A 26434-nucleotide genomic window follows, 5' to 3' on the forward strand; every position below is an offset into this window, starting at 1 on the left:
CCAGAAAAGCTTGGCACATGCTACACATTTGCATTTGGCAGGACTCCATGTTGTATCCTGAACAAATGAATCAGCCTGTTTCGGGGGTGGGGAAACTGAATCACTGGGAGGCTGTGGATCTTGCTCATGATCCCCAGTGATCCTTGAATAGGGAAATACCAGAGAATTCTGTGTTCTGTTTGTAGCTGGATTATTCCTTAGGCTCTAGATTTAGGAGTACCAAGGCTCATGTAATCACCTACAAAAGCACCACACAAGGAAGGGAAGCAGAGGAACCATTCATTGACCACCAGGCATCACTAGGCGCATGCTCACATAGGTCTCCTACAGAAAGCAGGAACAGCTATGAATATTCATGATAGTCCAGGATCCTAATTCAGTCTAAGTACTATTTACTTTATTGTGGTAAGAAACACTGTTTAGGTTTTTTGTTTTGTTTTTTTAATATTTTATTTAGAGATAGGATATCTCTGAGTTTCCTAGGGCCTCACTAAGTTGCTGAGGTTGTCTTTGAACTCGCAATCCTCCTACCTCAGCCTCCTGAGCTGCTGGGATTACAGTTGTGCGCCGCTGTGCCCAGCCAGGAAACACTATTTATCTGGCTTCTGCATCTATCCAAACCATTAGAAAAAAAGTGCTGAAAAATAAGAGAGATCCCAGAGCCAAGGCTCATACATATCTATCCTCATGACAGCCTTTCTAGTGAACAGGAAAACAGCATGTGATAGTTTCTTCATAATCTTAGAGAGGTCAAGAAACTTGTAAGTGGTGGAAAGGCAGGTGTCATCCAGTAAATAGCAGGCTGAGGACTGAACACAGGGTTTTTGATAGATCATCACTCACAGGTTTTGAATTCTAAAATTTAACATAAAATAGTATATCATGTCATCATTTCTTTTTTTTTTTAAAGAGAGAGTGAGAGAGGAGAGAGAGAGAGAGAGAGAGAGAGAGAGAGAGAATTTTTAATATTTATTTTATTTTTTTAGTTCTTGGCGGACACAACGTCTTTGTTGGTATGTGGTGCTGAGGATTGAACCCGGGCCGCACGCATGCCAGACGAGCACGCTACCGCCTGAGCCACATTCCCAGCCCCCATGTCATCATTTCTTAACATTGAGTTCCTGCATCTTCCGCCTTCATTGGGAATTGGGACTTAAGACCCGGAAAGTTGACTTCTTCATCTGTCTGGAAGATGTGGGGCAGGTCTGAGGCAGATTTGGTTACCAAAGAGAGCCCAGAAAATAGACCCTACTTTGCTATTTAGTAACTTTTTATCTACAGAGATAATAATTGTAACTACTCACAGAATAGTTACCAGACTGAAATAAGCTGAAGTACATAAAGTGTTGCTGTGGTGCTGGTGCAGAGTAATGTGTGCCATTGATCTGATAGAAACCCTACAGCTTAGAGAAACCCCAAAACCTCCCTCTTGCTTCCCCTGTACTTTCTTATTGAAAAACTAAAGATATAACATGGGTTTTTTTTGTTTGTTTGTTGTTTTTTACTCACAGGTCAAACTGCCTCACAGTTTTCAGTAGACTCCAGGGAGCTCCTAATTAGGTGTAGCCTCAGTTCAGGGAATCTTTAGTAATGTTCTGCCTTGTATAGATGTCCCCCCTCAAAATTGTTCCAAGCTTAAACTTGAGGGGGAGGTCAGTACTCTTAACCATCTGCATCAAGGCTTGAAGCTGACTTTCTGTCAGTAGATCCAGCACTGGACATCAGTGTTCATTAGATTTAATTGCCAGTACAACTTTCTCTCCCTCCTTCCTTGCATCTCCACCTTGTCTCAGGGGTCTGGCCTCCTCAAGAGCTGGCCTGTTTGTCAGTACCTCCTCTCGGGCCACTGTCTCCTTGCCTGCCTGAGGTCCAGTTGCCTCAGGCTTTCTAAGCAGCTAGCTACTCTGGTAAACTAATTGTATCTTAGGTATTTATGGAAAGAATAAACAAATAAATATACTGGGGCAATGTGAAAGCAATATAATAAGCAATACTAACTCTTACTGCCTGGCCCAGGGCCTGGCCCAAAACCATGCTCAATGAAAATTTGTTCATTAAACCATTACTTTTGTCATAACACATTTACTATCCTAAACATATGCTTGAATCCTAGTTCAAATGCTGCCTACTTTGTTGAACTGTTCTCATTCAAATATAAATTCTCCCTCTTCTAAAATAAAGCTTTAGCTGGGCACAGAGGCACACATGTGTAATCCCAGTGGCTCGGGAGGCTGAAGGAAGGGTCCGAGAGTTCAAAGCCAGCCTCAGCAATGGTGAGACACTAAATAACTCAGGGAGATCTGGTCTCTAAATAAAATACAAAATGGGACTGGGAATGTGGCTCAGTGGTCAAGTGCCCCTGAGTTCAATCCCCAGTACTCACCCGCACCAAAATAAAATAAAGCTTTATAGGAAAATTTATATTTCTTATATAGGGAAAGAAATAAAAACAACTTTTTACCTCTATTTCCTAATTTTATTCTCACAAGCAGCCTGTCAGGATTTTCATCTTCATGCTACAACTGAAGAAACTTAGGCATAGGCATGTATAGTTCTTAAGAAGTACGCCGACCCCAAAATTTACTTTCAGCTTTTGCATTTTTCTCTCGAAATTATTATACAAGCCAATGTTTATTTTAGTTATTGTGTCCAAATTTTAACTTCCCCACAAGAATGGAAACCCTTTTAATTTAAGGTCTGTCTCATGCTTGTGCTTTCCAGAGCATCTCACATAATAAGCATTTGGAAAATAAATAATCAGTTTTAATCATCAATGCAAGAATCAAAGGAGTGACCAGTGGCATAATTTCTATAAAATCAGGGAGAAAAAGGTTTGGTGTAGATACAAGCATTTTTTTTTTCTATGTAGAAAATTCCCCAATGAGTTGACTTAGTTTTTCTAAGATGCACTGTGGGACATGGCCCCCTGAGTCTCTTTCTGATGGATTTTGCCAGATGCAGACTCGTAGCACTGAGTTCGGCTTTTACCCTTTCCCACCTGAAGCTGCACAGCTGACACACAACATAGACTCGAGGACAGTGACGTCGGAACACTACAGGCCATGGCTCTCCATGGTTGAGATTCATTGCTATTAATATCTAGATTTCTATTAATACTCCCCTTTCACTGTGAGCTAATTTAAATCTGCTGTTCTCCCATCTATTCTTAGCCTCATATTCTTGGGCCTAAGCCTGGTTCCCATTTACAGATCATAACTCCATTTTGGTTTTTGTATTTTCAGGCATATAAGGTTTGCTGTCCCCATTATTTTTCTGAGAAGGGGTGGGGTCTGTTGGTGTTGGGGGAGAGGGGCCACTCTTTGTTATGCAAGACTGTGCCATGCATGACCTGAGGTTAGTATACCTGTCCCTGGACCTCTGGTGCTTGTGGTGCTACCCTATCATTATGACAGCCTATGCACCCACCACCACCACACACAATGCACATTCCCAAGCTCCCTGAAGGGTGGGCAGTGGTGCCACTGGTTGAAAGCCACAATGACCGGATACCTATCTCCACCACTCTTGATCCCTGTTGACCTGAGTCCTACTCCAAGTTGGAAGAGGAACAGGCATGGTCCCCACTTTTCTCAAAAGACCCTTTTCAGCTGCCCTGGAACTCCAATGGCTTTGTGAAGCAGAGGGGCAAATACTAGCTCTGAAATAGGATCTCCTTGAGGATTGGGCTGCCTAGACCAATGGAAAGTCATTGTTTCTCTGTCAAGACAGGCTGATCTGGGGCTGGCAATGTGGCTCAAGCGGTAGCGCGCTCGCCTAGCGTGCGTGCTGCCCAGGTTCGATCCTCAGCACCACATACAAAAACGAAGATGTTGTGTCCGCCGAGAACTAAGAAAAAATAAATAAATGTTAAAATTCTCTCTCTCTCTCTGTCCCCCTCTCTCTCACTCTCTCTTTAAAAAAAAAAAAAAAAGGACAGGCTGATCTGTCAGACAAGGTTTTATTCGTTATAATTACTTGAGGACTGAAGGCAACAGGTGGAGAGTGGTGACTATTAGTAAGTATAAGTTTCTCTTAGATATTGAAAATATTTTGGAATTAGATAGTGGTAAGGGTTGCATAACCTTGCATGTACACTAAAAGCTACTAAATTGTGGACTCTTAAGGGTAGAGTTCATGGGATGTGAATCAGATCTTAATTTCTTTTAAATCACCTGAGCCTGCTGCTTGTAGTAGTCTGCTGTTTCCCCACCTACTGTAGAGTTTCCTAAGCTTGAAACAGAAAATTCTACAGTCACTGCAGTTTCTTTTCTTTCCCTCAATTTCCATTATTTATTTATTTATTTATTTTTTTGTACCGAGGATTGAACCCAGGGGCACTTAACCACTGAGGCATACTCCCAGTCCTTTTTTATGTTATTTAGAGACAGGGTCTCCCTGAGTTCCTTAGGGCCTCATTAAGTTGCTGAGGTTGGCTTGGAACTCTTGATCCTCCTACTTCCGCCTCCCCAGCTGCAATTACAGGCTTTCCATTTCTAATGACTGATTAAGACCTAACTCCAAAATAATTCTCAAACTCCTTTCTTCCTTGTTGACCCTACTACCATTGACCTTACTCAGGCTGCCTTCCCTGGCCTGTAATATTGTGACCAACTCTTAGCTTCTCTGCTTATCTCTAGACTTTCTCCACCTTCATAATCTTTCCAGAATGCTTCAATTATGTCCTCAACTTTTTATTGAAAATACAACATACATACAAAAATTGTATAAAATATAATTCTGTAAAGGAAACACCTATGTATCTATCACTCAAGTCAAAAAAATTGCCAATATTCTAGAAATCTCTGTATATCCCTTAACAATCATGTTCTTATTCCACCTCTGTTCCTCTGTCCAAGTAGCGTGACTCTTCAGTTATCACTTCCTTGCTTTTGTATATAGTTTCATTATAAGTTTGTGTATCCTTCAGAAATATTGTTAGTTTTGTCTCCTTTTGAACTTTATTTAAATTAAATAACATTTTCAGCCTCGAGTCCTTCTCTCAATTTTATGTTCGTAAGATTTGCTTATAGAGTTTTGTGTAGCTCAGTTATTTTTTAAAACCTAGATCTGATCCTATTCCTTTCAGTCATATAGATGTGAAGTTCAAACTTAAGACAACTTAAGTATGCTTCCAGAACCAGAGGCAGCAGTACCTTTTAGAAACTTGTTTCAAAATACAAATTCTCAGACTGCTATACTAGACTTTCCAAATCAGAAACTCTTGATGTAAGTCCAGGAAATCTATGTGGTAACAAGCACTCTAGGTAATAGGTAATTCAGATGCAAACTATAGGTTGAAAATTACTTCTTGAAGATAAGGGAGCCATTGATGAATTTAGCTTTCCCTTACAAGCTGAAATATTATCTTGAAACATACTGTTGAACCCCCATTCTAGTTCTACTTGGTCAGTGTACATGACCACCAGTGTTTTTCAACTGTGGAGCACTGTTTTTATTGTTATGTATGATCACTGATGATGATCAGTCCATCCAACTTAATCATTCATCCCTTTATTGTTTCCACCTCTCCTTCTACAGATAAAAAGAGGTACACATCTATTTATCAGCTATCTTGTTTTAAAAGAAAAAAAATTCAATGGGTTGACTTTTTTTCTTATTAAAAAATCAAAGTTCCAAATAAAATTTTACTTGTACCAGTCAGAATTTTCCAGAGAAATAGAACTTATAGGATGGATGGATGGATGGAAGGATAAGAAGAGATTAATTATGAGTATTGACACATGCAGTTATGGGATTGAGAAATCCTATGATCTCCCATTGCAAGATGGAGAACTAGGAAAGTCAGTGGTGTAGTTCAATCAAAGGCCAAAGGCCTGTGAACCACAGGAACTGCTAATACAAATCCTGGAGTCCAAATGCCGAAGAACGTGTGTCGCGCGCGCATATATTAAATATGGATGAACCTTTATTTTATTCATTTATTTATATGCACTGCCGAGAATCAATCCCAGTGCCTCACACATACCAGGCAAGTGTTCTACCACTGAGCCACAACCCTAGCCCAGAACCTAGATTTTTGATGTCTTAAGGGAAGAAAAAGATGAGTGCCCCAGCACCAGAAGAGAGACAAATTCAACTTTCTTCTGCCTTCTTGTTCTTTCTGGGCCCCCAATAGATTGGACAGTGAATGAGTATGATCTTTAAAAAAAATGTGTGTGTGTGTACTTAGTTGTAGATAGACACAAACCTTTTATTTTATTTATTTTTTATGTGGTGCTCAGGATCAAACTCAGTGCCTCACACATACTAGGCAAGTACTCTACCTCTGAGCTACAACGCCATCCGGAGGGTGATCTTCTTTACTCAGTTTCTTGATCCAAATGTCAATCTCATCTGGAAACACCCTCACAAACACACCCAGAAATAATTTTTACTGTCTGTCTAGGTATCCTTTAACCCAATAAAAATGACACTAAAAATTAACCATCATACTGTTGTGGTCACTTTTCTGTGTTAAAAAATTACTTGTATACTTTATTCTTTTAAATATCATGAACTCTTTTCACAGGTTCAAATTACTGATAAATTTTAAACATTACATCTTGGGCAATGGGAGCCTCTTTAAATTAAATCCTTGTGACTTTCATTAGTTCTTTTTTTTAATTTTATTTTTAGTTGTAGATGGACATAATATCTTTATTTTTGTTTATTTCTATGTAGTGCTGGGGACCGAACCCAGAGCCTCATGAGTGCGAGGTAAGCGCTCTACCACTGAGCTATCACCCCAGCCCTTTCATTAGTTCTTAACATTTTCTTTGATGTATTTTAAAGCACTCTTGCACTTATTATTGAATAAGCAGAATGTGTAGGTCTATTTTAATTATTTTTTTTAATTGTAGATGGAAACAATACCTTTATTTATTTATTTATTTATTTATTTATTTATTTATTTATTCTTATGTGATGCTGAGGATCAAACCCAGTGCTTTACACGTGCCAGACGAGTGTGCTACCACTGAGCCACAACACCAGCCCTAATTACTTTTTTATTCCACAGCATGTAATCAACCTTCTCTAGAGAGTTCTGAGCCTCTTGGCAGAGAATAATATAAAGGACCCACATCCAGGACTGTGGTACACATGAGGTTGTCACGTTTGCAGGTCACACTTGGTGACTAAGTTGGATAGTTATGAACTACAGCTCATAATTTTTTAGTTATAAGTTTATGTATGGATGTCATACCTAACTTTTCTTAAGAGTTTATGGATTTATTGATCACTAAGACTCTTCGACATAAATATCAGAAAATATTCTTAATTGCCTACTCTGATCTCTTGCACTGAATTATGCCCAAGTAGAGGAACAGTAAGAGACACATGTTCAAAACAATTAGAAGATAAAATTTATGCCAATCAAAATCCCAACGGCATTTCTTGTAGAAATAGATAAAGCAATCATGAAATTCATATGGAAAAATAAAAGACCCAGAATAGCAAAAGCAATTCTAAGCAGGAAGTGTGAATCAGGCGGTATAGCGATACCAGATTTCAAACTATATTACAGAGCAATAGTGACAAAAACAGCATGGTACTGGTACCAAAACAGGTGGGTGGACCAATGGTATAGAATAGAGGACACAGAGACTAATCCACAAAGTTACAACTATCTTATATTTGATAAAGGGGCTAAAAGCATGCAATGGAGGAAGGATAGCATCTTCAACAAATGGTGTTGGGAAAACTGGAAATCCATATGCAACAAAATGAAACTGAATCCCTTTCTCTCGCCATGCACAAAAGTTAATTCAAAATGGATCAAGGAGCTTGATATCAAATCAGAGACTCTGCGTCTGATAGAAGAAAAAGTTGGCTCCGATCTACAGATTGTGGGGTCGGGCTCCAAATTCCTTAATAGGACACCCATAGCACAAGAGTTAATAACAAGAATCAACAAATGGGACTTAATTAAACTTAAAAGTTTTTTCTCAGCAAGAGAAACAATAAGAGAGGTAAATAGGGAGCCTACATCCTGGGAACAAATTTTTACTCCTCACACTTCAGATAGAGCCCTAATATCCAGAGTATACAAAGAACTCAAAAAATTAGACAATAAGATAACAAATAACCCAATCAACAAATGGGCCAAGGACCTGAACAGACACTTCTCAGAGGAGGATATACAATCAATCAACAAGTACATGAAAAAATGCTCACCATCTCTAGCAGTCAGAGAAATGCAAATCAAAACCACCCTAAGATACCATCTCACTCCAGTAAGATTGGCAGCCATTCTGAAGTCAAACAACAACAAGTGCTGGCGAGGATGTGGAGAAAAGGGTACACTTGTACATTGCTGGTGGGACTGCAAATTGGTGCGGCCAATTTGGAAAGCAGTTTGGAGATTCCTGGGAAAGCTGGGAATGGAACCACCATTTGACCCTGCTATTGCCCTTCTCGGACTATTCCCTGAAGACCTTAAAAGAGCATGCTACAGGGATACTGCCACATCGATGTTCATAGCAGCACAATTCACAATAGCTAGACTGTGGAACCAACCCAGATGCCCTTCAATAGATGAATGGATAAAAAAAAAATGTGGCATCTATACACAATGGAGTACTATGCAGCAATAAAAAATGACAAAATCATAGAATTTGCAGGGAAATGGATGGCACTAGAACAGATTATGCTTAGTGAAGCTAGCCAATCCCTAAAAAACAAATACCAAATGTCTTCTTTGATATAATGAGAGCAACTATGAACAGAGCAGGGAGGAAGAGTAGGAAGAAAAGATTAACATTAAACAGAGACATGAGATGGGAGGGAAAGGGAGAGAAAAGGGAAATTGCATGGAAATGAAGGGAGACCCTCATTGCTATACAAAATTACATATAAGAGGTTGTGAGGGGAATGGGAAAATAAACAAGGAGAGAAATGAATTACAGTAGATGGGGTAGAGAGAGAAGATGGGAGGGGAGGGGAGGGGGGATAGTAGGGGATAGGAAAGGTAGCAGAATACAACAATTACTAATAGGGCATTATGTAAAATTGTGGATGTGTAACCGACGTGATTCTGCAATCTGCATTTGGGGTAAAATTGGGGGTTCATAACCCACTTCAATCGAATGTATGAAATATGATGTCAAGAGCTTTGTAATGTTGTGAACAACCAATAAAAAAAAAGAAAAAAAAAGAAGATAAAATTTATATTTGTATATAACATTTTTAAAAACATATGTCTTTTTTTCCCTGCTCTTTAATTATGTGATATGGGATATTTGGTGGAATGCTATCCCAAGTGGGTTAGGTTCAGTGTTGTAGAATGTGCTTCACAAAACAACAACAACAACAACAACTCCTCCTCCTCCTCCTCCTCCTTCTCCTCCTCCTCCTCCTCCCCCCCCCTCCTCTTTCTTTTTCTTTTTCTTTTTCTTCCAGGTACCAGGTGGCCAGAGGTAACTGGCCAGGGACTACAACTTTCCCAAGGGCTAAAGAAAGAAAAATCTTTCTATAATGTGGCATGTTCTCACTGATTAAAAAAAAACAAAACAAAACAAAACAAAACAAAAAAAAAACCCTGATAGGCAACAAGGAACCTGTTTAACAAACTTCAGGAAAAAATCTCTTTATTTCTTTCTTTCCAGAGTTGTAGTCTGTGATGTGACTTCAACTGTTCAAGTTCCTGCTTTGGAAGTTGAGTCTTTGCTGAAATAGAGTATACCTAAAATATTAGGTCAGCCCATCACTACAGATCATACAGACATTAAAAAATTATAGGAGATAAGTAGTTACCAGTCTAGAAGGAAAGAATGGGGCTTGGTGATGTTTGCATAACTTTGTGAATACACTAAAAACCATTCAATTATATACTATAAAAGGGTGAATTTTATGGCATATAAGTTAGTTCTCATTTTTTAAATAATAGGATAGCTGGAGAATACTAGGAATAACTTCATATATATAGGCTTAATAATATAAATGATTAAATTCTATGAAGGATGTGTTATCAAAACTAATGTGAAGAATAAAGATCTGAATAGCCCTATTAAAAATGTAAACAACTTTCTTTACCTGTTAAAAGAATTTAATTCTAATTTTCAAACTCCCACAAGGAAAACTCCAGGTGTGGATGGCTTCTTTAGTTTTATCCAACATTTAAGGAAGAAACATTTCCCAAATTGGTCTCTAGACTGAGTACAGTACTCATCAAAATCCCAGCATTCTTTTTTAAAATTAACTTTTTAAAATTTTGTACTTGTAGATGGCAGCATGCCTTTATTTTATTTGTTTATTTTTATGTGGTGCTAGGCATCAAACCCAGTGCCTCACACATAGTAGGCAAGTGCTCTGCACAGTTATGGCCCCAGTCCTCCAGCACTCTTTTTGTGTACAGACATTGACAGGCTGACTCTAAAATTTATATGGAAATGCAGAAGACCTAGAATAACCAAAACGACTTTGAAAACGAAGAACAAAGTTCAAGGACTCACACTATCTGATTTCAAGACTTAGAAAACTAGTAATCAGGATTGTATGGTATTAACAAGTATACAAAAAGAGATCAGCTGGACCATAATATCAGTTCTAGAAATAGACCTACATTTATTTGGTCAATTGATTTTTTTCAACAGAAATCCAAAGGCAATTTGGTAAGGAAAGGATATTTCCTTTCAACAAATGTTGCTAGAACAAGTGGATACCCATAAAGGGAAAAAAGACCCATGATCCTTATTTCATACTCTATACAAACAAGGCTCATAGACCAAACTGTAAAATGTCTAGAAGAAAACAAAGCAGAAAATCTTTTTAACTTTGACGTATGCAAAAATTTTGTTTTAGATCAGGCAGATACAAAAGAGTCTGAATTGTTTTAAAAATTGATAAATGGGGCTTTATCAAAATGTAAAACGTTTTCTCTTTAAAAGATACCATTAAGAAAATAAGGACAGGGCTGGGCTGATAGCCCAGTTTGTAGAGCATTTGCCTTGCACGAGTGAGGCACTGAGTTCAAGACTCAGCACCACATAAAAACAAATGAATAAAATAAAGATATTGTGTCTGTATACAACTAAAAAAAAAATTTAAAGAAAAAGAAAATGAGGACTGGCGTTGTGGCTCAGAGATAGGGTGCTCACCCAGCATCCATGAGGCACTGGGTTCGATCCTCAGCATCACATAAAAATAAAATATTGTGTCCACCTATAATTAAAAAATAAATATTTTTTTAAAAAGAAAAAATGAATATATGTAATATTGTCAATTAAAATTTCAGGGCTGGGGATGTGGCTCAAGCGGTAGCGCACTCGCCTGGCATGCGTGCGGCCCGGGTTCGATCCTCAGCACCACATACCAACAAAGATGTTGTGTCCGCCGAGAACTAAAAATAAATATTAAAAATTCTCTCTCTCTCTCTCTCTCTCTCTCTCTCTCTCCTCTCTCACTCTCTCTTTAAAAAAAAAAAATTCAAATAAAAAAATGAAAAGGTAAGCCACGGAACTGAGAAAAAAATCTTCCTCTCCCCCATTTGATACATATATGTGTGCATGGTTTGTGTGTGTGTGTATATGTATATATGTATGTAAACTCTAACAAAAACTCTAACAATGGACTCTACCCAGAATATATATAGAAGACTCTTAATAACTCATTAATACAACAAAGCATTTCAACTTTTAAAAGGGCTAAAAGTTTAAAACAGATTACATAACAAAAGGAGATAAAAGACCACTAAGCACATAGAAAGTTGTTCAACAAATAACGCAAATTAAAACCATGGTGAGGTACCACTATCCACCCCCTAAGATGGCCGCAATGACCAAGCTTGGTGAAGCAGTTGGAATTCTCATACATTGCTGGTGGGAATTTAAAAAACAAACAAACAAAAAATGTTCCAACCACTTTGAAAAACAATGTGACAGTGTCTTATAAAATCAAACATACATTCACTGTGTGACGCAGCCATTCTACTCCTAGGTATTTAATCAAGAGAAACAGGTTCACAAAAAACTTGTACAAGAATGTTTATAGTTAACTTTTTCAAAATACTTCCAAGCCAGAAACAACCTAATTGTCCCTTAATAAGGAAAGAAAATAATGGTACTTCCATAACATACTGTATTACTCAGAAATTTAATAAACCACTAACATTCAGCAATGTGAGTAAATTGTGGAAACTTCATGTTGTACTTAAAAGGTGCAAAAGAATACATTCTGTATGGTTTCATTTTTGATAGTCTAAAAACTAAATAAAATGTGTAATGATAGAAAACAGATGAGTAACTGCCCAGGGCCAGCGTAAGGGGTGAGGATTAACCTAGAAAGGACAAAAAGGAACTCTTTGGGGAGACGCAAATGTTCTGTCTTGATTGTGGTGGTGGTTATATGATAGATACAGTTGGCAAAATGAATCCATCTGAATTCTTTATGATGGATGGATTTTATTGCAAAAACAATCATGCCTTTTTTTAACATAAGGAAGTTTTTTTTTTTAAGAGATCAGATCAGGAGCTGTTCTTCTATTGTTCTTTTTAGTTATACATGACAGTAGAATATATTTTGACATATTTATACAAACATGGAATAATCTTGTTCTAATTAGGATCCTAGTCTTTTGGTTGTACATGATGTGGAGATTCACTGTGGTATATTTGTACATGTACATAGGAAAAATAAGTCAGGTTCATTCCATTGTCTTTCCTATTCCTGTCCCCCCTCCCTTCCCTTCATTCCACTTTGTCTAATCCACTGAACTGCTATTCTTCCCTTCCCCCACCACTCTGTTGTGTGTTAGCATCCACATATTAGAGAGAACATTTGACCTTTGGTTTTGGGGATTGGCTTATTTTGCTTAGCATAATAGTCTCTAGATCCATCCATTAAAATCAGCATACTATAGGAACTTTTCTTCTAATGCTATATAGTGATCCCCTTATATATTAAACAAAAACCTTTTCAACTGCTCATAGAGAAGCTATAGAATAGTCTCTGTGTGGAAATATTTTTTTAGTTTTATGTACTCCTGGCAACTGAATTGATATAAATTGGGGTTCCTCAGAGTCACACAGGCCATTTATTTGATCACCCAAATTAATCTTTGGAATTAGGTTCAGTTTCTCCTGCCATCCTTTAAATGACTTGCCTGCATTATTATCAAGTGGTGTGAGAGAGGAGAAGCCAGTTTCCAAAAGGGCCCCTTGCCCAGGTCATTATGTACTTTGGTAGCAGATTTTCATATCTTCCCATGACTAGCAAATCCCATGGTGTCCTTGACTCCAGTGGATAGTACAAAGCTCTCCAGAAGGCACCAGATTTTGCCGGGCATGGTGGCATACATCTGTAATCCCAACAACTCAGGAGGCTAAGGCAGGATTGCAAATTCAAGGCCAGCTTGGCAACTTATCAAGACCCTGTCTCAAGACAAAATAAAAAATAAAATGGGATGGGAATATAGCAGCTCAGTGTTAGATGCCCACAAGAAGGTCCCAGATTTTGTGCTTTTGCTCATGTGTATCTACAGTCTGGGTACCTTTGGAAGAGTCCACTGAGTACCATCCAGAAGTCCTACCTGATGTTTCTAACCCTCTGTCTTTATTTGTGGACTTAAAATGTTTAAAATTAAACAACAAAGTCAACATTTGTAATTTATATAGATGAGTATACATTGCCCGGGAACAGGAAGTGTTTTTCCCCCTAGTATGGGAAGGAAAATAATGGTATTTCCATAACATACTGTATTACTCAGAAATTTAATAAACCACTAACATATTCAGCAGTGTGCATAAATTATGGAAACTTCATGTTGTGCATAAAAGGTGCAAAAGAATACATTCTGTATGGTTTCATTTCTGATAGTCTAAAAACTAAATAAAATGTGTAATGATAGAAAACAGATGAGTGACTGCCCAGTGACTTCACATACCAGAGACAGCTAGAAGTACAACCAAATCTCCAAACTTCTTTTCCATTTATTCTTACTAAGTCAAGACCACATTATATGAACCACCACAATTTAGTGCAGAGTTTCTCCAAATGGTATTCTAGGACATTCTGTAATAGAATCATTTGAGGTTTATATCCCTGAACTCCATTCTAGACCTGCTGAGTCTGAATCTCTGTTGAGACTGGGACCTAAGAATGCATTTGAAAAGACGTCTCAGTGATTCTGGTGCACACTAAAATTTAATTACCAGGTGAAGACAGTTGTGAGTTAATGAAAGAGTTTAAGCAAGGAAGGAACACAGATTGTATTTAAGAAAATATGGAACCAGTTCTTGGAGGAAGGGGTGAATAAGAAAGAAGCCTTTGTTCTAGAGGAAAGGAAATGGTTTGTGTTTGTGGGCATTATTTATCTATTCTTTGTCCATCTTTGCTTAGGTTTTTCTCTTATAACCTTTGCTTAATTCCATGCTTTAAATATATCTTAAATCAGAGCGTTCAAGGACATGAAAGCAAGGTCCTTCAATGGATTGAACTTTGTTTTTCCAGAATGCGAAGGGCTGAAAGAGCTCATTTGTTTCTTTGTCAATGGGAGAGGTAATTCTACTAATGGATTTTGATTCCTCTGCAGAAAGGTCAACTTGGTCTTTTGGGAATCAATCTCATAGAACTCAGTCAATGTTATTACTGATACAAAGTTCTTTGGTTTCCCAGATGTGACCCTGTCCCCTTCACACATGTCAAATTCATCTTGCCCCTTTGTCTTTGATGTGATAGAAGCAAAGAATGGATAGAATGCCCCATAATGGATTTGTCAGAAAGATGTAGCTGTGATTCTCTCCCCCATCGTAAGTATAACACAGCACACCTACTTGTTCAAGCTAGAAATCTTGTTGTCTGTCTTTACTCTTCCTTCACTTATATCCCTCCATACCCACTACATCATCAGGGTTAATCATTTCAGACTCTGAAGTATATCTTTGATATATGTGTCCTGATCCAAATGACCATTATTTCATGAGTGGTAATTTATACAGACTCCATTGTCGTGCTCTTTCCTGACATCAGTTCAGTTGCTGTAGGCTGGAGTGATATTTTAGAACTATAAATATAAAAACACTTGAAACCATTCTGGCTCATGTTCTTTGCATTAAAAAAAAAAAAAATTAGTGCTGGGCATGATGGTGCACATCTGTAATCCCAGTAACGTGGGAGGCTGAAGTAGGAGGATTACAAATTCATGGTCAATGTAGGCCTAATAAGACCCTGTCTCAAAAAATAAAAAGGACTGAATGGTAGAGCACCCCTGGGTTCAATCCCAGTACCAAAAACAACAATGAGTCAAAAGTCTGGATTAAAATGTGAAAAGTTCCCTTAAAGCATGTCTCTTTTACATCCACTTCCCTTGACAGGGAACCATGAGAAATAGTTTGGAATGCTTTTCTAAGCATTTGTAAGTCATATATGGTTATACGACCCACACACATGTGTGTGGTTGTATATATATTTATGTGCACATAAACATACAGGATATTTACTATAGCTTGTACATTGTTCTTAAGCTCATTTCTTCAGTCACCAACATATCAATTTATTAGTTATGCCCCTATCGAGGAGCCATATTCTATTTATGATTAAAAACTAAGCTTCATAAAATGTCCAATAAGACCCTGCACAATCTTCCTCTGCCTTTTTTTTTTTTTTTTTTTTTTTTTTTTTTTTTTTTTGCTTACTGTGCTTTAGCCAGGACCTCTTGTCAGGTCCTCCCCTAAGCCAACTCTCTTCCTCCACCAGCCTTGATACAAGCCATTCCCTCTACCTGGGCTGCTCCCAAGAGTATGTGGCAGTAGCTCCCACACAGTGGGCTGGTGAAGCAGAAGAAAGAGGTTGGTTAGACAGACAGGAAATTTGGGCCTCCTCCAAGGTCAGGTTTCCGTGTAACAGAACTGAGAGACCACAGACACCAGCCAGGCCTCATCAAGGTCAAGCAGATTCCTGTGTAAGCAGAAAAAAACTGATAGTGAGACATCTGTTTCATAGTACTCAAGCCCTATCCAAAAAAAGGTACAATAACCTGATTGGACCAAATAGCACATGGTGGACACTGAGTGCCTTAGCCAGTATTGGGTAAGGGGATGATTTCCTCAATCCTATAGATTTATTTAAACTCAGACACCCATTGGCAACCCTCTCTTGAGACCCCTCCCGCTTCGGGAGCTCTTCTTTCTATTACTTAAATAAATTCCGATACTTTACTCTCAACTATTGTGTCCATGAATTTCATTCTTTGAATTTGTGAGACAAAGAACCCACCCATGCTTCATGCTCTATGCTCCATGCTAATACAAAACACACACTTTCACACAAAGCTTTATTTTGGAGTAAATGAGTGTTTTTTATAAATTTGTACTTTTTCCCAAAAATATGTGAATATTGTGATTAATAATTGAGTTAATGAATTCATAGTAACTTTTCTTTATTAACAAATACTAAAAATGTATGTCTGTGGGGAAATCTCAATTGATATTGAAGTCTCAATTGATATTGAGATTTATAGTAATATTTGGCATTGACAACAATTGGCCTAGCATGTGAGGCCCTTCTTAAAAGAGCCTGTCAGTGATTTCCTTTCCACACTATTTTTTACCCACTTCGCCATCAAGCTTTACCAAATTTGACTTTATTGTTTGAGTATACCATACTTCTTCCTGTACAGTCTTCACATTCACTTAAATTCTGTATTCACAAATTTATCTACTCACAGAAATTTATTCATAATCCCCACGTCAATACTTTTGGGAAATACTTTGGTATCTGAGTATTTGTGTTCCTCCAAAATTCATATATTAACATCTAATCCCCAATGTGTTGGTATCAAGAGGTGGGCCTTTGTGCAGTGATTGGGTAGGTCATCTCACCGCCCTCATGACTGGGATTCATGCCCTTATAATAGAGATTGGTAGAACCATTTGGCCCCCATTGATCATGTGAGAATACATTTATTATGAACAGGGCCTTCACCAGACACCAGATATGCTGGTGTCTTGATCTTAGACTGCCAGCCTCCAGCCTCCAGATCTGTGCAAAGTACATTTATGTTGTGTATAAATTACCTAGCCAAAGATATTTGGGAATAGCTGGTCAAGTGAACTGAGGCACTGTGTTTTCATGGTCAACCACAGACCATGTGCATATACAGAGAAGTGGAAAATTTGAGTCACCTGATATGCATGTTTCCCACTGACATGGGACAAGGCAATATTCTGCCCTTTTCAGCTCTCATACTATAAATGACCTACTTAGTACTGTGTTTTTGGCATTTTCATGCCTTTTTTTTTTTTTTTTTTTTTTTGTAATTTCACTGCTTAAATCACTCTCAAGCATAATGCTGAGGGCTGTCTGGAATGTTTAAGCAAAAGAAAAAGCTGGGGTGTACCTTAATGAGAAAATACATGTGTGGATAAGCTGTGTTTGAGTATGACTTATAGTGTCGTTGATCATGAGTTTAGTGTTAATTAATCAGTAATAATGTACATACTAAATAAGATTTCTTTGAACAGAAACACACTTAAAACAGTTGACAAAAAATGTGACCAGAAGCTCACAAAAATGACATCTTTGTTTCCCTAGAAGAATAATTATTAACTGGTTCAGTGTTTGTGTTAACTTTACAACCTTAACTATCAGGAACAATAAGAGTCAACTATTCATTATTCTCTTCACCTGAAAAGTTCTCCCTCTAGAAATTTTTCTTGGACTAGCAAAACTCTCCATATCCTTTAAGACCCAATCCAAGTGTCACCTCTGTTATAAGTTTCCCTACTCCTCTCAGGCAAAGTAGTACTCTCCTCTTATCATCCACAAATTGTGAATATATCACTATTTAAACACTGACCTCTGTGTACCAAGTTACCTGTTGACTGCACCTGCCTGTCCCTTCCATAGATCATGAGGCCCTGAAGGCTGGCCCTGTCACTAACAGGTTTAATAAATGTTGATTGAATGGATGGAAGGAAAAAGAGAAAAGTTTTGTATGAGTAGGAAAAAATACTATGGAAAAGAAACTGAATTAAGGAAACAGCAAATGAGTCAAATAATAAATATGGCAGGGCACATGGAAGGGACTTCCCAGTCTGGGAAGTCTGGCTCTGGGTCTCAGCATAGTACCCATGTTTGAAGCTTGTATTGATCAGATAGTGATCTGGGTTGCCTTAAATGAGAAATCATTTTGAGTCACATAAACCAGATGATCTAAGGGGAAACCTGGCTCGAGGGTTAACTTGCTTTAGGACTTACATTTCCCCAGGATCCATCTTTGAACTCTGCTCTTTCTGGATTGGCTGTTCTTAGGCTCCAAATAGCAGTTCCGGCAACTTCAGGCCAATAATGTCACAATCCTCTGTGCAGTTACAGAAAGAGCTTAATTTGAATGACACAAACAAAAATCTTAGAGTTGAATCTTAATATCTCTGAGCTGACTTGTATTGTGGGCCCATTGCTGAACCCATCAATGTGGCCTAATCTGTGCTCCAATGATCTACCCGTCATTGCAATCAGCTTTTTATAAAGAATGTGGGCTTTTCCAGAATATCCTTTGTTTTATAGTGTCTGTATACTGTCTCAGCCAGGAGTGGTGTTATACTAGCAGGTATAAAGCTTTTGTGTATTTGTTTTTAAACAAAAGAGAAAAAAAATGGGTGTCCTTTCCTTTTATTCCTTTGCTATAATTGTCATTGAAGGCTTACATAATACAAAGCAATTACCAAATACTGTGCTAAATTCTGGAGATACAAAAGCCTTGACCCGAGAATATAACAGTCTTGTGTTAGGTAAAGTTCATTCTGTGTTCTAGGAACAAATAAGATTCATTTGAAGTCGGAGAAACTTTATTACTGAGATGAATGAGTCAGGAACAAGTAACCATGCTTGCCATCTACTAGGGGATTTGCATTTGGGGATTGCAGGTAACTTGGACTAAGAGCTGAGATTTAGATTCTAGTCCTATTATTGTCCACAGCCTCCACCATAAAACAGTAAACATGAATACCTTCCATCCGCTCTGCGGCCAGTGTTTCTCAAAACATAGTCAGAAATTCATCTGCTCTAGATTTCCCTCAAGCTCTTTCTGGGCCCTATCCTGGATCCAGGGGACAAAAAAGACATAGGGCTGTGATCTCTGTGAGTTGTTTAGCCTCTTCAAGCCTCATTTTTCTCACCTGTGAAAGGGTATCACATTGACCTTGCTTGCAGCACTGGCTTGAGGATTAAATGTGATCATGGATAGAAAACACATGGTATGGTGTGAGTATTCAGGACAAGCACCTTTTAAATTCCCTCATGTATTAGTCAACTTTGTGTCATTGTATCCAAATACCTGACAAGCCCAATTTATCAGAGAAAGTTTATTGTGGTACACAGTTTCAGATGTTTAGTCCATGGGCACCAAATCCCATTGTTCTAGGTCCAAAGTAAGGAACCAACATCATGGCAGAAGGGCATGGCAGTAGGGCAGTAGAGATAAAGGGGAAATGGGCTATAGGGAAGATGAACCCTTCCAGGGCACACTTCCAGTGACCCACCTTCTCCAGCCATGTCCCACCTGCCTACTGTTGCCACCCAGTCCATTTAAACTAGGATGGACTGATTAGATTACAGTTCTCGAAATCCAGTCATTTCACCTGTGAACATTTCTACGTTAATCCCGGAGCTTTGGGGGGATACCTCGTATCCAAATCTTAACACCTCAGAATACTAAGTCCATATGGTTGAGAGTAGCTAAAGGAAAGATAGCTTAAGAACCCTTCATCACTTAGGACTATTCCATGGACGTGTGTGACTGGTGTATGACAACTGTGGAGTCTGAACCATTACTCTTAACTATCACAGGTTACAAGACAAGCCTAGTGTATTTCACACTGAAACATATTAGGATATAATTTTGCATCAGAAACTCTGAAGTCAGGTCAAATCCTCCTGTATCTTTGAGATTGTTAGAGCTGGAATTCAAACCACATCACTACCTTAGAGTCTCACTAAGAGAAATGTGTGTATGCATGTGTGTTATTGGTGATTTTTTAATAAAGCAAAGAGTTTTAAAGATACACATATTAATATGTTCTTAATATATCTGACTGATAGTTTCAATATATTGATATCATTCAGTAATATCAGTCAGATTCCAATGGACTATAATCCTCACTTGAAAGGACTCTAGTTTATTGGCAGTTTTTTTTTCTTACCCTCATCAGAAAGAGGGAAGTTAAAAGGACACACCCATTTCTAGGAGTTATGCAAAACCCTCTTCCAAGAAATGCTTTACCCCTTCTACAATTTTAGCCACAGGACACATAAGATTTGACATCTGGAAAGATGATTTGAGGGTATACAAAAGTCCTTAGTCATCAAAGAAGAGTTCTGTTATCTTTGGTATAAACCTAAGTCAGGGCAGAAGTTTCAGGGCTGGAGTTTCAGGGCTAAAACTCAAAAGGGGTTCTTTCTAGTTAATACTTGGTCATTCAGAAGAACACAACCCTCTATTCCAAGAATCTGAGTAATCTGATTAAGTGAAGTGTTCCCATGTCAAATTTTCATAGGGAAAAATACATGAAGCTCTGAAGGGTTGGAAGAGACCTGAGTGTCCTGTCCATCTGTTGATCACTCCTTAAGCTGCTCTATAGTCTCCCCCAAACCCCTCTTCCACCCTTGTCCTAGGGGTCAGCCAGAGGTCAGCAAACAAATTGGAACATAATTATGTGGGTTTGCTGACAGATTGTCTGTGGCTACTTTGATGACTACTATGGTATTGATTAGTTATGACAAAGATTGTGACCTAAAAAGTCTAAAATGTTCACAAGAAATTGCTAACCCTTAGCCTAGGCTGTCTCCTCTTTAGAATCTCCAGTGCTGAACATTCTCCAGTTTCTAAGTTATCTGCTTTGGGCCACTGCTGTAGGAAGTACTTGGTTTATTTAGGGGGGAAAAAAAGTCAGAATTTGCTTTTCCACAGCATTCCCCTCCTGGTACCAGACTAGTTCAACTTCAGTATGCAGAGTCTCCTGAAATAAATCAACTTGCTCTTCCACATGCCAGCAGCCCTACACCTAGAACACTATGATCGTGACCCCAGGCAGAGTCCCTCAGAATGCATACATGAGAGGACTTCAAGTCCCTTCAATACCACCCCAACAGAACAGAACACTCCTAGTATAATTTGGTCATTGTGAAGCTAAATGGGGACCCACTTAAGCTTTCTGGGTGCCAAGAGCATTAGGAGGAAGCCATAGTCTTGTTCTGCACACTTGGGGATCTTTGGACCTAACCCAAAGGACAGACAGGTTCATGTGACATGCACAACAGCTCAACAGCCAGAAGTGATGCAACTTTCAGGACATATGTACCCATATTTGTGCCTCTGTGGTCTGAATGATTGTGAAATGTTTTGTTTTCTGACACGATTTGGGTACACAAGGAAAATAGTCACTTCTGTTTCATCAGAGAAAGTGGCAGCATACCCTTGATTCTAGACACAAATTCTGTGTTGTAATTTTATTGACAACAGGCTCCATGCTGCATATACTTTCTTAAGCCCTCTTGTTAGGTACATTGACTTTGCATGTCTTCCCCTCTCTGTCTCCATTATTGCTGTTCTCATTTAGACCATCATCTTTTCTTACAATTGTTGAATATTGCAAGTTTCCTAGTTTTCTTGTCTCTTATTTTTCCTTTCTCTGGTTTGTCTTCCTCACTGAAAATGGAGAGCACAGTAACATTTAATATATCTCCATTGGTCTGTACTCTTCAGTGTCTCCTGATTACTAATAAAGAAGGGACAAAACTTCTTAGGGGGACATTGGAGGCTTTCCAGGACCTCCAAACTCTTTCCTTTCCACCTTTCCAGAGAGACTATTTCACATTCTCTGAAACTTTCTTATTTTTTTCCAGTGCCCAGGTCTTAGTCATACTGTGTGTTCTTTTTTTAAAAAAGTCCTTTTCAAAACCATACAGCAAACCCTACTTTACTCATTGTTCATAATCATTCCTCTCTCTCTCTCTTATTTCTCCTCCCTCTCCTTTTCCCTCTCTCCCTGCCTCTCCCCTTCACTATTCCCTTTTCCCTTCCCTTTTTCTCCCTTCTTTTTTTTTTTAAAGAGAGAGTGAAAGAGGAGAGAGAGAGAGAATTTTTAATATCTATTTTTTAGTTCTCTGCGGACACAACATCTTTGTTGGTTTGTGGTGCTGAGGATCGAACCCGGGCCGCACGCATGCCAGGCGAGCACGCTACTGCTTGAGCCACATCCCCAGCCCTCCCTTCTTTCTTGACTCCGTCCCTTTAAGTTTGAGTTTCAGTGGTCTAATAACATATTATGTCTCTTTTTTTTTTTTTTTTGGTACTTAGAAAAATTCACTTTTTATGTTAGGGATATGTATTAATATCTCATCTTCTTGCAACTTTATAAATATTGTAATTCATTCCAAGGAAATATTTGAATCTTCTGTCTTGTCTTTGTCCCCCAAAGCACTCAGCAAAATTTATGCTTTTTTTAAAAAAAAACTGAATGCTATGGAAGAAGCTTGTTGATTTGTCATGAAAAAACAAAGATTTCCACCAATTTTTCTAAATATTATATAGTTTTACATTTTACATTTAAGTCTATGACATATCTCCAGTTAGTTTTTATATAAGGTGGGAAACTTAGATTGACATGTTCTCCCACCCCTCCTCTTATCACTCAACTGCTTCTGCAACCTTTTGTTGCAAAAGCTGTCAAAAATCAGTTGGGCGAGCCCAGAATGTAATCCCAGCAACTCTGGAAATTGAGGCAGGAGGATTACAAATTCAAAGCCAGACTCAGCAATTTAGCAAAGCCCCAAGCAACTTAGTGAGATCCTGTCTCAAAATAAAAATTAAAAAAGGCTGGGGATGTAGCTCAGTGGTAAAGTGCCACTGGTTCAATTCCCAGTACCAAAACAAAAAACAGTTGGGCACATTGTATGGATCTAATTCTGGGTTCTCTTTATTACTTAGTCTTCATTACTATATATAATGAGTCTTAAAATATGGTTTATTGATTCCTCCCATTTTATTTTTCTTTTTCATACTTGTTTTAGCTATTGTACTTCCTTCCTTTGTCTTTCTAATCTTGTCTGACCTCTACAAAAATTCTTGCTGGAATTTGATAAGACTTGTAACAAGCCAATACATCAATTTGAGGAGAAGAACTATGTTGAGTCTTCCAGTCTGTGATTGTAAGGGACCGGCGAAACGTTGGAGGAAGAGACCACAAGAGACCGGCTTCATGCAATAAACATAAGGGGATTTTTATTGAGGATCCTGATTCAGCGCGCTGAGGCTCCAGGCTCACTCAGGAAGATAGAGCAGCCCAGAGCCCAGAGCAGAGGCTAAGCAGTGCTTAAGTACACTTTTTGGGGAGAGCTGGGGCTTTGCATACATCAGAACAAATCAGCATGAGGCACGGGAAAATTGAACAACAACTCTCATACATGATTAGCACATTCATTCGCGGGAACAGGTTGGGCGGGGGTGATTGGTCACTCCTAAGCAGGGTACACATTCAAACTGATTGGTGCGGGCCCTGTATGCTTACGGGACAAACTGCACAGGGCCCTAGGCTAAATGGCCAGTAGGGCGTTGTCTTAACTATCTCAGGAATTTCAGGTTCTGGGTGTAGCAGAGGAACTTAACAATACCTGGTCTTTCACTTTTTAATTCAGGCTTTGCAGCTTAGAAACTTTACAATGCCCGGTCTTTTACATTTTAATTCAGGCTTTGCAGCTTAGAAACTTCACCCTTTCAATCTAAAACCTCCCACTTGGCCCCCCTTCTCAAAGGCTCCATACTTCATCATAGCATGATGGACTGCAGAACAAGCTTTTAACACGTGGGGACACCTGGAGAACATTTCAGATCCAGACTATAGCACAGATGTAGGCCATTGTGAGGATGAGACTTTTATTCTGAGTAGATGGATAGCCATTGGAGACTTTGTACAGAGAAATGGCATTCTGATTTACATCTTGCTTTCTGGCTTCTATGTTGGAAATAGATTGCAGGATGGAAGGGGAGAAACAGGAAGACTGCAAAATGGTGAATGATACCAAGTGAACAGCAGTGGAGGTGGAGAGACATGATCAGCTTTTGGATATATTTTGAATTATTTAAACTGATTTGCCAATGAATTGAAATGTGGAGTATGAAAGGAAAGAAGCAACTATGACATCAAGATTTTTGGTCTGAGCAACTGGAAAGCTGGCATTGCTGTAACTATGATAGGAGAGATTGCAGGAGGAAATGGTCTAGAGAATATAAGAAGCTTGGTTTTTAACACAGTTTGAGATGCCTGTTAATGAAAAGTTGGATATAAGATTTGAGTTCAGCAGATGGGTCTGGGCTAGAAATACAAATTTAGGAATTTCAACATTTAGATGGTTTTAAAGCTGTTCAACTGAATAAAACAACTTGAGTGGGTGTAGAAGATAATGAATTGTACAACTAAGCATCGGGCCATCTCAGTGCTTAGAGATTAGGGAGAAGCGGAAGAACCAGCACTGGAGTTTGAAAAACAGTGCTAGAAAAATAGAAGGAGAATTGAGAATAAGTGATGAAGCCAACTGAAGAAAGTGTTTCGTGAAGGACAGAATAATAAACTGCTATCAGATGTTCCTGAGAAATCAAGTGAAGGCCCAAGAGTTGATTTAGCAGTATTGAAATCTTTGAGATCTTTGAGGAGCTATTTCAGTGGTGATGGTGGTTGGGGACAACAGAGCTTGATTAGAGGGCTTTCAAATGGGAGAGGAAATAAAAATGAGTAGTATAATAGAAAGCTCTATTAAGTTTTAATTGTAAAGAGTAATAGAAAACAATCATAGTTGGAGAGGAATATGGGATTAAGTCAGCATTTTTTTTTCTCTAAGATGGGAGAAATTGGTATCTTCATGGGAATCATCCTAGTACGAAGGGAAATTAATCATTATGGAGAGGGAGCAGTTGTTAAGTGAAATTCCTATGTATGTGAGAGGATGTGCACAAATAGAAGGTTGGCCATAAATGGATGAACTGTCTCTGCTCTAGAAACAGAAAACATGGCTACATTAGCAGGCAGATTGGTAAATGTGGGGATTGAGGATATGTGAGTTTCTTCTTGATTGCCTGTATTTTTCTTATGAAATAAGGAGTAGAGATTTTGGAGATGTAAAGAGAGAAATCTATAGCTGCATTGGGAGCAAGTGGGATAGACAGAGCATTAGATTAAGCCAGAGGTTCTAGTTTTGCCAGATAAGAGAAGTGGAGAAAGAAGCAAGGAAATGATTATAGTGATGGATCAGAGACCAAAGTTGGATAGGAGAGAAATGAAGGCAGTGAAAAAAGGCAAGGGTGCAAAAGTGGTAGAATCAGTGGAGTATAGATACCTTGGGGTCTAAAGAATTGTGATAACAATTAAATCCTGGCATTTGTGTTGCTTTGGGTTTGTATGCAGAGTGCTTTAGTTGTATTTGCATAATAAAGACCCCATGTGGTAGGTCAGGTGGATGGTGAAGTTGGTGATAATGATTCTCATTATGTAGATAAGGCAAGATCCAAAGAGGTAAAAGATTTAGTCAAAAATCATGCAGCATGTTGGTGGAAAAGCATTCACTCACCAGTGTAAATAAAGTTCTCCAGTATAAATAATCTTTTTACCGCTCTGTGTGGTGTCTGCTCACAGATTACTTAGTCTTATTGAAGAGATGTAGAACATAGCATAAGAGAATATGTAACTACGCTTTAGATTCTATAGTATGGCATGATATAAGGAGTTTATTCATTCAGTTGAGTGCTTGGTATTGTAAGTCCTAGAGATATATATATTGCAGTGGGAAAAAAAAGGTCCTTGAAGTTACGAGATTCAAAGAAGTTTTAGAAGCATTTCTCTAAGACATCATAATTTGATAAAAAGCACATTGTAGGAAGTTAGGAAACTTACTTTTCCACTACTTGCTGTTCACATCATTGCTTTAACTTACCATACCTTAGTGGGGTTCCCCATCTAAAACAGGAATTCCACATCCTATTTTTTGGTAATGAGATTGTTTCCACAGTGAAATGCTGCACTAATGTGCATTTTTAAAATCATCCTTCATTTTTGAAACTCTGGGGAAATCTGAAATGGAAATGTAGACTGTGAGCAAGCAGTAGGTCCAGGGGTCTCCATTCTTAACCTGATATTTGAGGACCTAAAACAAGTTTTGAAATTGAAGCACAGTGATGTGCATCTATAATCCTAGCTCTAGTGGAGACTGAGACAGGACTACAAGTTCAGGGCCAGCCTGGGCAATTTAGCAAGACCTTGTGTCCAAAAAAAAAATGTTTTTTTCTGTACTAAGGATTGAATCCAGGGGCATCTACCACTAAGCTATACCCACCCCAGTCCTTTTAAATTATATATTTTTTTAAAGAGAGAGTGAGAGAGGGGAGAGAGAGAGAGAGAGAGAGAATTTTTAATATTTATTTTTTAGTTCTCGGCGGACACAACATCTTTGT

The 26434-nt window shown here is 38.4% G+C and overlaps 1 protein-coding gene across 3 annotated transcripts in view; it reads left to right on the forward strand.

The window, feature by feature from the left end:
* The window catches only part of GAB2 (GRB2 associated binding protein 2), a 189056-nt gene that overhangs the window by 96862 nt on the left and 65760 nt on the right, over positions 1-26434 (forward strand). The gene's annotated exons all lie outside the window — the stretch shown is intronic.

This window comes from Spermophilus citellus, assembly GCF_964194105.1.
Source record: "Spermophilus citellus genome assembly, chromosome: 2".
NCBI classification, from domain to species: Eukaryota; Metazoa; Chordata; class Mammalia; order Rodentia; family Sciuridae; genus Spermophilus; species Spermophilus citellus.